This window comes from Numida meleagris, chromosome 10, assembly GCF_002078875.1.
Source record: "Numida meleagris isolate 19003 breed g44 Domestic line chromosome 10, NumMel1.0, whole genome shotgun sequence".
Classification (NCBI taxonomy): Eukaryota; Metazoa; Chordata; class Aves; order Galliformes; family Numididae; genus Numida; species Numida meleagris.
In genome coordinates, this window is record NC_034418.1 from 6,117,257 (window position 1) to 6,129,162 (window position 11,906).

Genomic DNA, 11,906 nt, shown 5'->3' on the forward strand with positions numbered 1-11,906 from the left:
ACTGGCTTTAAGAGTACTAGGGACAGCCCTCAGAGCACCGGGTGGAAATCCACCCCGCAGCCCCGTGCTGCAGAGCACGGCCCTCAGCTCCACCTGGAACCACACTTCCCTGCCCACTGCAACCACTGCCAACAAGTGAGAGAATGATTAATCAAAGGCAAGATAAACAGAAGCAGCAACACGCAGATTTCAGAGCAGAACAACACAACTTGGTAGCGTGACTCCAATTAATGCAGACTTAACTTGAGTTGTATTGAAAATTAAAACCCAAGGTTATTCACTGTCTTAATCAACATCTATAGTCGCAGTTTTTCAAAACAATTTGTTGAGATTAATGGAGCCTGTTGTCTAGAGTCTCTAGTGGAATTTTATATCTTCAGCTGAAATGAAGATCAAAGAGACCAAGAAGTTATTTTTGGCATCATAACAGCATTTTATTATTAAATGCCACTATGTTCATTAGTTATTTAAGACAAAAGTCCTTAAAAGGAGGCTTGTTTTTTAAAAGGAAATTACGCTGTAATAAACCTGATGACAGCACACAGGGCTATTTTAGTTGGCTTTACAGTCTCACTGAAGCTACCAACACCCTAGAGCTACTTAGGATGCACGAAGAGAGTACTCTGCAATACATAAGAGCATTAGTTCACTTTATTTATTACAGTAGATAGCTGTAAATAAGTGTGTCTTTGTCCTGTTTTCAAGGAAGTCTTAATGTGTGGGGAGAAAAAAAAACCTTACAGTTGCTCTGAGTTTGCTTTAAAACTGAGTACCAGCTGTATTGTGTCCTGCTTTCAAACTGTGTTGAGTTCACCAGAATTTTACAGACCAAGCAGAACTGAAGTTACAGAAAACAGATGCCACTGAATACAGTGGATTGCAGTGTTTGTTATGTTTACCTGACAGTGATAGTGATGCATCATTAAAAAAGTAAATGATGGTCACAAAAGTTGTAATAGCAAGAAGGACATCACACTGGAACGGCCCTGAACAGCACTGCGAGGAACACAGAGCCCGTCAGACTCAGGCCGATAAGGCAGAAACGCCGTTATTCTGGAGGACGAATCTTACCGCACCTTTGCCAATCAATTAAAAGCAGTCACGGACAAACAACACGGGATTTCTGCTTGAAACGCCCTGCACGCAGACAGACATAGGACAGACACAAACTCAGCTGCCTCACCTATGAAGCAACACAACTCATTAAGACAGGTTCGGAACCGGGCCCAGGAGAGCTACCTGTAGCCGTGCTGCTCCATGAAACTGGAGGCAGCGGCAGCTTTACCTGCTGCCACTGGCATGCTGCTGCAGACCAAACGCTGAGAAGCAGGCTGCCATACTGTAAGCAGAGCAGCCAGTGAGACAAAGATAATAACAACAGAATAGCAGCTGTGTTGCCATCATGTACTGAAGTGCAGTTCTATGCTAACCAGAGAAATAAGTTCTAACTGAAAATTTCCTGCTTTTGTCATTTTAGAATTGTGCTATAAATCCACTCGCTCTGGCTCTTCTTCACCTTTCATTTCACAAGAGAAATTATGCAGGCACACATGTTTTAATTTCTCTGGTAATGTTGTTACCCACAGCTTCTGAGCCAGCTGTTGAAAACAACCATGCTTTGAAGTTCTGCTCATCCATCCCAAAGAGCTTCTTCTGTCTTTGGCACGTATATTCCTTTGCACTGGAAAAATGAGTTGAAAAAATGCTGAAGTTAATTTAAAACAATGGATATTAAATGCATTCAGGGGAAAAAGAAAGAAGAAAAAGAATTCCATAGTGCTTGTGTACTACAATATATTCTACAGGATGTTCTGAAGGAAGCTCCATTTTCAAAGCGATGAACATTTAAATTATTAAGAACCTCTGTGGACTGTGGGCAGAAGCAAGCAATGAACACACAGACAACTTCTGTCTCCTCAAACTCTATGCTTTAAGATGAATCACTTCTGATTTCAGAGCTTATTGATTTTATATCCACACCTGGATGGGATATTTACAATGTACTTCTGTAGCACTCAACAAGTCTTTAATATCTGAATTTTCTTTGGCTGAATCATTCCTGTACAGAGTGTTTAGCTGCCCTCTCCATTTTACATCTACTGTGGAGGAAAAGAAACAACTCAGCTGCATCTCTCCCTCCACTCCAGTTAAGAAAGCCAGGATTGCACAGGAGGAGAGAGAACGACTTTGGTTTGAAGCTTCCCAGGATGCTTGACAAAGAAGAAGACAGTACTGTTTCTGCAACTATAAAACAAACAAACAGAATTATGGCAGGTTTTTGGTCCTTCAGAAGTTTCGGGAAGTAAACAAAGCTTGACCGTTTCCCATTTGCAAACTGCTTGGTCCTGAAGGGGCTTTGAACAAAACTAAAGCAAAGGAAAAGCACTGGGAGCCCAATCCTCTCCCTCCTCCAGTATTTTTAAATATAGAAGTAACACTGCACTCTCTAACAGCATCCCAAATTCTCTTTTCAGTTTTAATGCTCATATCCCACAAGCTTAATAAGTTTTTTTCTAGATTACTATCATCATCTACACGTATTCAGTAACAAAGCAGGAAAAGAGCAGACAATGTAAAGTCCACAAATCATTTTGCTTACCTTCAATCTTAAGCAAAACCAAGCATTAGAGCAGTGAAGGGAGCAGTAAATACACAGCATCTGCTGAGCTCCTGTCCCTACCACCTGTGTCTCTACAGCAGACTAATTCTTCTAGTGTGTGCTAGGTTTTAAGCCACCGAAAAAACAACTAAGTGCATCTGCAGGTGATTTAACAGGCAATTAAGCTTCATGACAACGGATACAATCGGTCCTCACAAGAAACTAAAATTGCACTGAACAAAGCAAACAACTTTCAAAAGCCTCAGAGACTTTGGCCATCGCTTTCTACTCCCAGTCACTGAACCACATCAGTGTACTGTAGGTCATACAGTAACTGGATTTTGTGGCCACGCATGCCCTATGGGAACTTCAAAATGAAAAATCCCCAAAGATTTCCCCGTTAGTAAGGTAACAGATAGGAAAGCGTGAAGAGGTGTGAGTGGGCTGCTGAGGGCTGCACCGCCAGGAAGGGCAGCTCTCAGCATTCATCCACCAACAGCCAGACACCTCTGACCAGCACTCCTAGCTCACTGACTGAGTCACACAACTGTCTTTTTGCACTGAGGGAGGGCAATGTTTTCCCAAATAAGTAGGCAGGGCAGGAGCCCAGATCCTGCTTTCAGGACCAGTGTGTTTCAAGATTCATCTAAATACACTGATGTTAAATTCGAAAACGTTTCCCTGAATGGAGTTTGTTCACTTTAAAAATCCACGGCTGACTGATTATCACATTTCTTCAAATGCAGTGGAACAGAGATACCACAAAAACTTATTACAAGGCCTCACATGTCTACCCAGTGCAAGTATCTGAAACCACGTCGTGCAGCCCCTTCTCCTTCCTCCTAATAAACACCACACCCCCAGGTTCTTCCAAAAAATGCAGCTTCTTAGTGATGTTCCAAATTTAACGTTAACTTGGTTTAACAGCATCATAAAAAGCATTAAAATAACACTGCATAACAGCAATGGCCAAGACATACTAAAACACAGGAGGAAAAGACAGCAATGTGGGCAGTTTTTTCTATTACTGAATTTAAATTATCACCATCATTTCACGTTTTTAAAATTTATTTTATAGATCCTTTGCTCCAATGCAGATGAATACTCTCTTCTTTAAGCTGACTTAAGTTACTTCTAACTACAACTCCAAGTGCATTATTCCAGTCAAAAAGTAACACAAGAGATTGCCTTTCTCTGACAACACAGAAGCGAGCCTTTTTTAATCTCTCTAAATTGCAATGTGTGCTTTGCCTTCTAAAATACATTCTAAATGCACCAGAGATTTTTTTTCCCCTAAAGAAATTTGTCTTTTAAGAGGAAAAAAGTCCTACTTGACTTTAAACAGAAATTAAGTGCTTGCATGAATCACAAGCATGCTGAAGTATGACTCCACAACTGATTCAATGGCTTTTAAACCCAAGCTGTACACGTATGTGCTCAGACTTCTGCTTCTGCTCTCCCAGGGAATAAGTTGCCAAAGTGGGGAAAACTGATGGGTGCTGTTAATGGAGGAGTGGAAAAAAAATAAGTAAGAGAAGGCGCTACCTCAGCTTTGCTGAAAGAAAAAGAATTAACAAAAGAACAAAATGAGGGAGGGAACGGTTTTGTGCAGGCAAAGTAAAGTGGGAAGAGTAGATAGATATGGGAAGTATCTGTTTTATTTCAAAAATGGCTTCAACTCCTAGTAACAGCTAATGTCTTGAGACACACCAGTCATTCCAGCAGCCCCTCTAGTGAGCACACGTGAAATACTGCAAGGCTTTTCTCTTCGGCTCACTTGTAGAAAAGCACTGGTCTGCTGGAATACAGTGAAATATATACAGCAGCTCTGCATTTTGCAAACTCATAATTTAGAAAACAGATTTACATTAAAAAGAGCCTTTAGATGCAGAGCACAACTGTTGGTACGCACATTCTATGTCCCGCAATAGCAACGAGGTAGAACTCTGAACAGCTAAAACTTCTGAAACGTTAAAAGTATCTGCTTGCTATAATGAGGAACTAGTAACTCCTCAGCCTGCAAGTTTCCCTTGCTTAAAAAGCTCTCTCCTGAAGAGACCAAACACCAGCTTGTAGGACACTTGGACCAAGACTTTAACGAGAAGTGAAAGTAATTATCAGCAGCAGTTCAACGCGTATTAGCTGCACTTTCCCAGTAACGCTGTAACAACACAGTGAGCCTGGGTTAGTGTTAGCACTGTAACAGAAGACGCCCTCGGGACATGCCCCCACAGCCTGCAATTAGGCCTGACACCTCCTGAATCAACACAACAGGTAAGAGAAGAAAGTTTAAAAATAAAAAAAAAGCAAAACCAACCACGTCAGATCGGTTCTGCAAAAGGCAGCCGTGGTGTTTACTATTAAAATAGAATGGAGGGATCGGGTAGGTCAGCTTATCGTCATTTCTGTTCATCTTCAGAAACATACACTATATGAGGGTTCTCTGCGCATCACTAACACACTGCTACTATTTTGTTAGCGCAGTAACTATTATCATGTAAGCACTCAATGTGAGGCGTGCCAGTAAGTGACACCGCACGCTGCCAGGGCACAGGTGGGACCCCTGTACTCCCTGAAGGCTGTCGAGTACTTCCGATGGATAACATGCACTCAGACTAACAACTCTTCACCTGGAGCCCAGGATCAGAGCTACAATGTGCACCTCAGGCCCTCCTCGGCACGTACAAGGCAGCGTGAGAGCCAGGCTGCCTCCAAGCCGAGAGCCAAGCCCGTCGTGGGGCCGAGCATGCCTGACACAGCCCCAGAACAGGGCTCTGGAACAGAGGAAAGCTGAGGAGAGCCGTCTGCTCTCCCACACACAGCGGGTTCTGCCTGGCAAATGCTCCTCACTTATCACTCCGTAACAGATTTCACTGGGAAGATCAGTTAAACCAAGAGGAGTGTAACGCAATTATTCACTTCAGCCTCCTTTCGTCAGAGTCGATCTAAACTTCCAGAGCTCCAGCCCAGCTACACCCACAGCAGCCCTAGGACGAGCAGAGGCAATACCGCATCCCCTGCTCAGACCAAGTCAAACAGAAAGCTGGGCCAAGTCCAAGCTCCCCCGCAGCGGCAGCTGCTGGCACACCTGGCTGCAGAGCAGCAGCCGCGAGAAGCGCACAGCTCCCTCACGGCCGCTTGCACAACGAGCGCGCTGCTCTGCTGCTCAGAGAACACAGCTCAACTCAAAACAACTCCGTGTCAGTAACACAGCAATTGATCAAACTTGCAAATAATTTAATGTAAGAATATTGCATTCAATAACAATTGATATCTGCAGGACAGGACTTTTCAGATCCAGTATATGAACATTTTCAAATAAAATCTGAAATCCAAGGGTACCACCTAGGAAGTCAGGGCAGACCCCTGTAGCTGTCTAACACTCACAGTCCTGGTGGCCACCTGGGGGATGAGGGAGGGCCGTGGGGACTGCGTTTGGAAACGTTCAAGGAACGCAGAAAAGAACCATAAGTCACCTCGGCTGGATCTTCATGTTAGAAGTTTGGCGGTTTATTCAATATAAAGATTTGGAGTTAGCACTTACTATTTTGCACAAGATTTTAAATTTATATGTTAAATTTACATTCTTCAAGTAAAATGGACAGCAATCACAACTCACCTGCCTAGCACATGCTCAGAACCAGATTATCTCATTTAGGACTTGTTACTGCACTTCGGTGATGCTGTGATACAACAGCAACGCAAACTCAGATGCCACAGTGCTCAGAAGTCACAACAGGAGGGCATTTCGAGGGAGGAGAAGGCGGAAGAACCACATGTACTGTGGCAAGGTACAAGGAGTGTTTCAGGTAGCTTTTTTCTTTGATCATTTGCTATCTTTACAGTAAGGCTGCGCAAAGTGAACTAAGTTCAGATTAATAACTCAGTATTCATTTGGGGGCCCATTCAACCAATAATATACGCTCTTACAGGTATGTATTATAAGCTACTTGTTCACATTCTGGTTTGCTCTCCAGCATTCTGATGCTCTCACTTGAAAGACAAGTGCACAGGCACCAGAAAGAACATGTGCTGTGCAAAGCAGCATGCCACACTTGCACAAAACCTGCAACATTCCGGGGAGTCACAAGCCTTCTTTTGCTCTGCCCAATCACCCTGGGCTAGAAGGGTTCAAACAGTAACAACCAAAAAAAGAACAATACCTCAGCAGCTCACAGAAAAGTGTTTTCTGAGGTCCCTACTCAATGACAGAGATGCACACCCAGGAGCTTCAATGTCAGAACTGGAAGTAACACTTCCTCATCAGACTTGTCCCCCACAGCACGTAGAGGACTAAGTCTCTGACTAAAGCTGCAGATCAAATCATGGTTTTTCCCTTCTATGAGCCTGGAGAACACCCTTCACTGAAGATACTTTCCAAAAGCGTAAAATCTTAGAATTCATATAGACCATTACATACTGAAGGATGACTTGTAAAGGATGTAATGTGACCACAGCAACTGCTGAATTCTGCTTGGACACAAGGACAAGAGAATCCACACATGGTGATAAAACAGGGCTCTTAGTGGCTGGAGAGTCAAACTCTCCCAAGGGGCCCAGACATAACAGCAGGCAGCTGAACTCTGGGCCCCTCTCCAGGATGGGACATCCCAGCACAGCATTAATTTGTGCGCAAGCTCTGACAGAAGTGGAAAATGGACATGAGACTGTGCAGAGCTCTCACAACATGCACTCAAGATTCATCCAACTAATTTACTGAAACCACCATCTCAAAATAATTCCGTTAATAAATCGAACATTAAGTGAATTTGTCTAGCACACCAAGAAGCGAGCAGAAGACGCAGCAGAAGTGCCCAGCTGGCCAGCTCTCAGCAGGTCGCTTAGTGCTCCACACACTGCCCAATCAATTGAGGTTGTGGACGATGCATTCCTGTGCCCCTGGAGCCGGTACGTTCCAGAAGAGTGGGTGCTGAAGTGAAATATTCCAGCATTCAACAACTTAGTACCTACAGGCACAGACTGCATTATACAAGAAATGAGAGATGAAGTTTATTATTATACAGTTACACTCTTCATTTGCTTCAAGGTACTGTTATCCCAGGAACTGACACTGCTGCTTATTGTCACTGAAACAGTATCTTTTACTACCTGCCAGAGCCCTGTCGCATTTGGCCAAATTGTAACAAGATCAGCTTCAGAAGATTAGTAGCTAATTCAAATTTACATAGATTTTAACTAAGAAAATGTTTACAGTTGATGTATAATATAATTACAAGACAGCAACAAAAGCAAGACAGCGTTCTTTATCTGATTTCAAAAAATAACTTCTACTAAGAGGTAAACCCAACAGCTCAGTGAGACAAATCTCTCTTCTATACAATGTTGGAAGCAGAAATAGGTATAAAGCTGTTTACCTCAGGCAACTGGCTCTTCAAGGCAAAAATCAACGTGACAACGTACTCCTATGAGTACCTGCCAAGTATGACTCCAACAAGGAGGAATCCCCATGGATGAATGGGAATGAGACACCGGGACCAAAACACAACCAGAAGGCCAAGTAAACAGAAGATCCTCAAACACTGGTTGAATCACCCGGCTACAGCATGACATAACCAAGCAAATAATAACAAAACCCATCAGGATCTTATTCTCTCAGCACAGCTCAGTCCTGACCCAAGCCTGCATGACCTGCAGCCGTGGCTGCTGTTTGGGCCCAGACAGCTCCTATGCTGTGCTGTCCAGCCCAGCTCCTGCACTGACGGCAGCTGGGCGCCTGCAGGCCAGGAGTCCCTGACACAGAGCTGGCAGAGCCCCGGGCACAGGCTTTTTGGACTACACAGGAAAATACCAGATGTTTCTGAAGTAACAGAGGAATTGAACAGCTTCAGAATTAACATAGTGAGAGAAAAACTTACGGAAAAGGGCTGGCTGCATTACCACATGCCTTCAGCCTAGGGCCACCAGCAGACCAAGAGGCCAGGCCAGGCCCGCTTCGACTGCACGCCGCTCCTCAGATTGCAACACCAGAGCAATACTCCCACTCTAATCACTGAAAGACACTTTATGAAGGCTTATCTCTACATGGCACTTGTGACAGTGCAAGTTCTCTCGGCATTTATTGAGTCGGTAAACAAACTGTAAGAAAATAAGTGACATTTTACACGTGTGCACTCAAGTCAAACCAGCAGAAAACCTACACTGAGCGAAGGCAGCGAGCCAAGTTCCCGCTGACCTGGAAGCACAACCCTTTCTCCAGTACCCTCATTTCCCCAATATGGAAGTTTCTGAAGGACTTTAACACTTGCATCCGCCCATTATTACATTCCATTACCTGCAGAATCACTGCACCGTTTCCTCCGTGCTGCCCAACAACACTTACAAAGACACTGGCTGCCTCGTTCCTCCCTCCAACCCTGTCCTCAAATTACACCAATAAAGAGTGGGGGTGCATAGGCACATTTTGTTCCTAAGCCCCCTACTACCACTGTTTTTCAGTAGAAATCTTCTACAAACCAAAGCAGAAGAAATAAAATGCAAGATTATACAGAGCAGTGTGGTGATGGAGCATGCCATACCGTAAAGCCTTCTCCAAGCAACTGTAGCAAGACTGCACCTCTTCAGCTGCACATTGCTTCTGAATAATTCAGATGTAGTTCCCATGCCAAGGAGGACATTACAAGACTGTCAGAGAGGCTGATCTGGAACGAGGTCTGCCAAATAATCTTAATTGTCACCATGGGAGGAAGGAAATTAACAGATGCTGCCGATGCACCAGCACAAGACATCCTCAGCTCCTGTCATGGGGCAGTTCGCCCTCACCCTGCCCTGCTGCCGCCTCCCAGCCACCACCAGCCCTAAGGCACACGGCGAGCACACAGTCCCACACAGGCTTTGTGATGCTGCTTTGAGGCTCATGACATTAACTGCCAGGTACAGCCAACTGCAAAAGACCTGGACTGACTGCAGCAATACTAATACATTAATCGCATGGTAATGGTACAACAGTTACCAACCATGCAAAGACACAAAATTATTCAAAAGGTAAACAGGCTCCAAAGACTCCACAGGAGAGGTTTTTGTACAAGCTTACAAACAGGGACTCAGGTTGGATCTAGGCAACAATCTTGCTTTGACATCAGAAGTCCATAGTATTCCAGGAAAAAAATTCCTGCTGCATTATCTGTTCTAGGTTAAAGTTTCAAAATGATTAAAGTTCAAATCACTTCTGTAATGCTACCTGCAGATTAGGAAAAATATCTGAAGCCAACATCCAGCTTCCTACTTTTCACTCTTTTTCCTCTGACAGGAATATCTTCTTTACCCCAGTTTCTAGATTTGGGGACAGAAAGCAACATTCAAATACAACCAGTATCACTCTTTGGCAGTTCACCTGCATAGATAATTCAAAGGAATGAACTTTGATAATTTCAGAAATCACAGCATGTTCAAATACCGAATCAGAATGCAAACAGCTCACTGAGAACAGCAGTAGCGTTTATTTGCTTATAATACACACTATACAAGATTTTCACATTGCCTGCTTCAGACACCCTTCTCCCTAAGGAAGGTTCACAGGCCATGTGCACGCAGGGAACTCCACACAACACGTAACGTGGCTCCAGGCCACGTCCTGCTACTGCTGCCACTGCCAGCATCCAGTAAAGAGAGTGGAACGCTGCTATGTATCACATGCAACATAAACAAAAGACTTTGGAACAAAAGCCACCACTGCAATTTTGGCATATTTATTATTTTGGAGTACATTCTCTGTATTCAGAGATATTCCGAATCATCAAAATATGAAGGCACTAAGAAGTAGTACAAAATTTTGCAGTATTATTTTGATAGTGTTATGAATACAGCTTCTCAAAATGGCATTTCAAAGCGTTAAGAATTCCCAAAGTGAAAATCAGATCTCATATTCCAGCTTGAAAGAAGTGAACACCCTGGAACAAAGTGTAACAGTAAGATGGCTAAAAAACAACGAAGCAGAGAAAAATGCAATAATATGCTTCGATGACACAAGTCTAGGACCAACAAAACACTGTCACGCTTCCTAAAACTGACCTCATACTAACAGTTTGCCAATTAAAAAGTAAGAGCTAGAACTCTAGCAGTTTAATGCGACTCCAGTAAAGATCCGGGGAGAGCAGATTCTCTTTTCTCAACTGCACACTGCTGGGGAGAGCACGTATCAGCTCTTGGGAAGCAGCAAACACCCAAAGGAGAATGACACTCTCTTCCTATTACTTAATATAGACATCCCCGTCCACCAAAACAGTCCACCAAACTTCTGTTCCTTATATAGCCGCTCCAAGGTAAGTAGGTGCCCAAACAGAACGTAAGAACTGGAACAAACAAAACGGCTCACAAAAATACATTTAAATGCTCTTTCCCTGCATGTGTAGAAACCAGCAGGTCTCCGAAGTTCTCCTTAAGTTGTTTCAACCACACATGCTGAAATTTTGGCACCAGCACAAGATTCCGCAAACTAAACAATACTGTTATATAATATGCACAGTGTTTCCTACAGGTTTCCTCAAACTGCCTTTAGTCTAACATTTGCACCTCCTAGTAAGCCCGTGTCTCCGTCCCTCTAAGAGAATAACAACCTGTCACTACCTGAGGCTGCGGGCAATAGGCGAATACGCTTCCACACAGCCCAGCTGCCCACCTTCCAGAACTGCACAAGCTGTCACGGGGACACTGCCAGCACCCGGCTGGGCCACGGCTCAGCACAACGCTGACACTAACAGCCTCATCCGACAGACACAGGAAAATGACGTGCATTCGACTCATCCCTGCACTCCTACCTTATGGCTTACACACGTGGGTGCACAGTGACGAGACAGTGCAGTTCTAAGAGACCGTTTCACGGAGGAGACAGAATTTCTGTGCATGATGTACATGGTGAATTCAAGTGCAACCCATGTTTTCACACACATTTCTTCATGAGGTCCATAACATGTGCAACTACTCCAATGATGCATTAAGAGGCGTGCACACACCTCACTGCTGTTTCACCAGCACTTAGGTGCCTGAACGAAAAACAAGCATTGGTTTATTTATGTGAAGCTTGTGCAGGTGCCAACCTAGTGCAAGCAAACCAAATATCACCCATGTGTTCGATTCAAACACTGAAGAGTACATGATGAAAACCAGCACAGCCAATGAAGATGTCATTACATTTGCCCAGGTTGGGCACTTAGCCACACATTTGTACAGGTACGCCAATTTGCTGTGCTCACACTACACCCAGCTGCTTTGCCCAGGTGGAAATGCTGCTGCTGTGGCTGACAGCATGCACAAGCGAGAGCTGTGAGACACAGGGCTTGCTGGCTCAGGC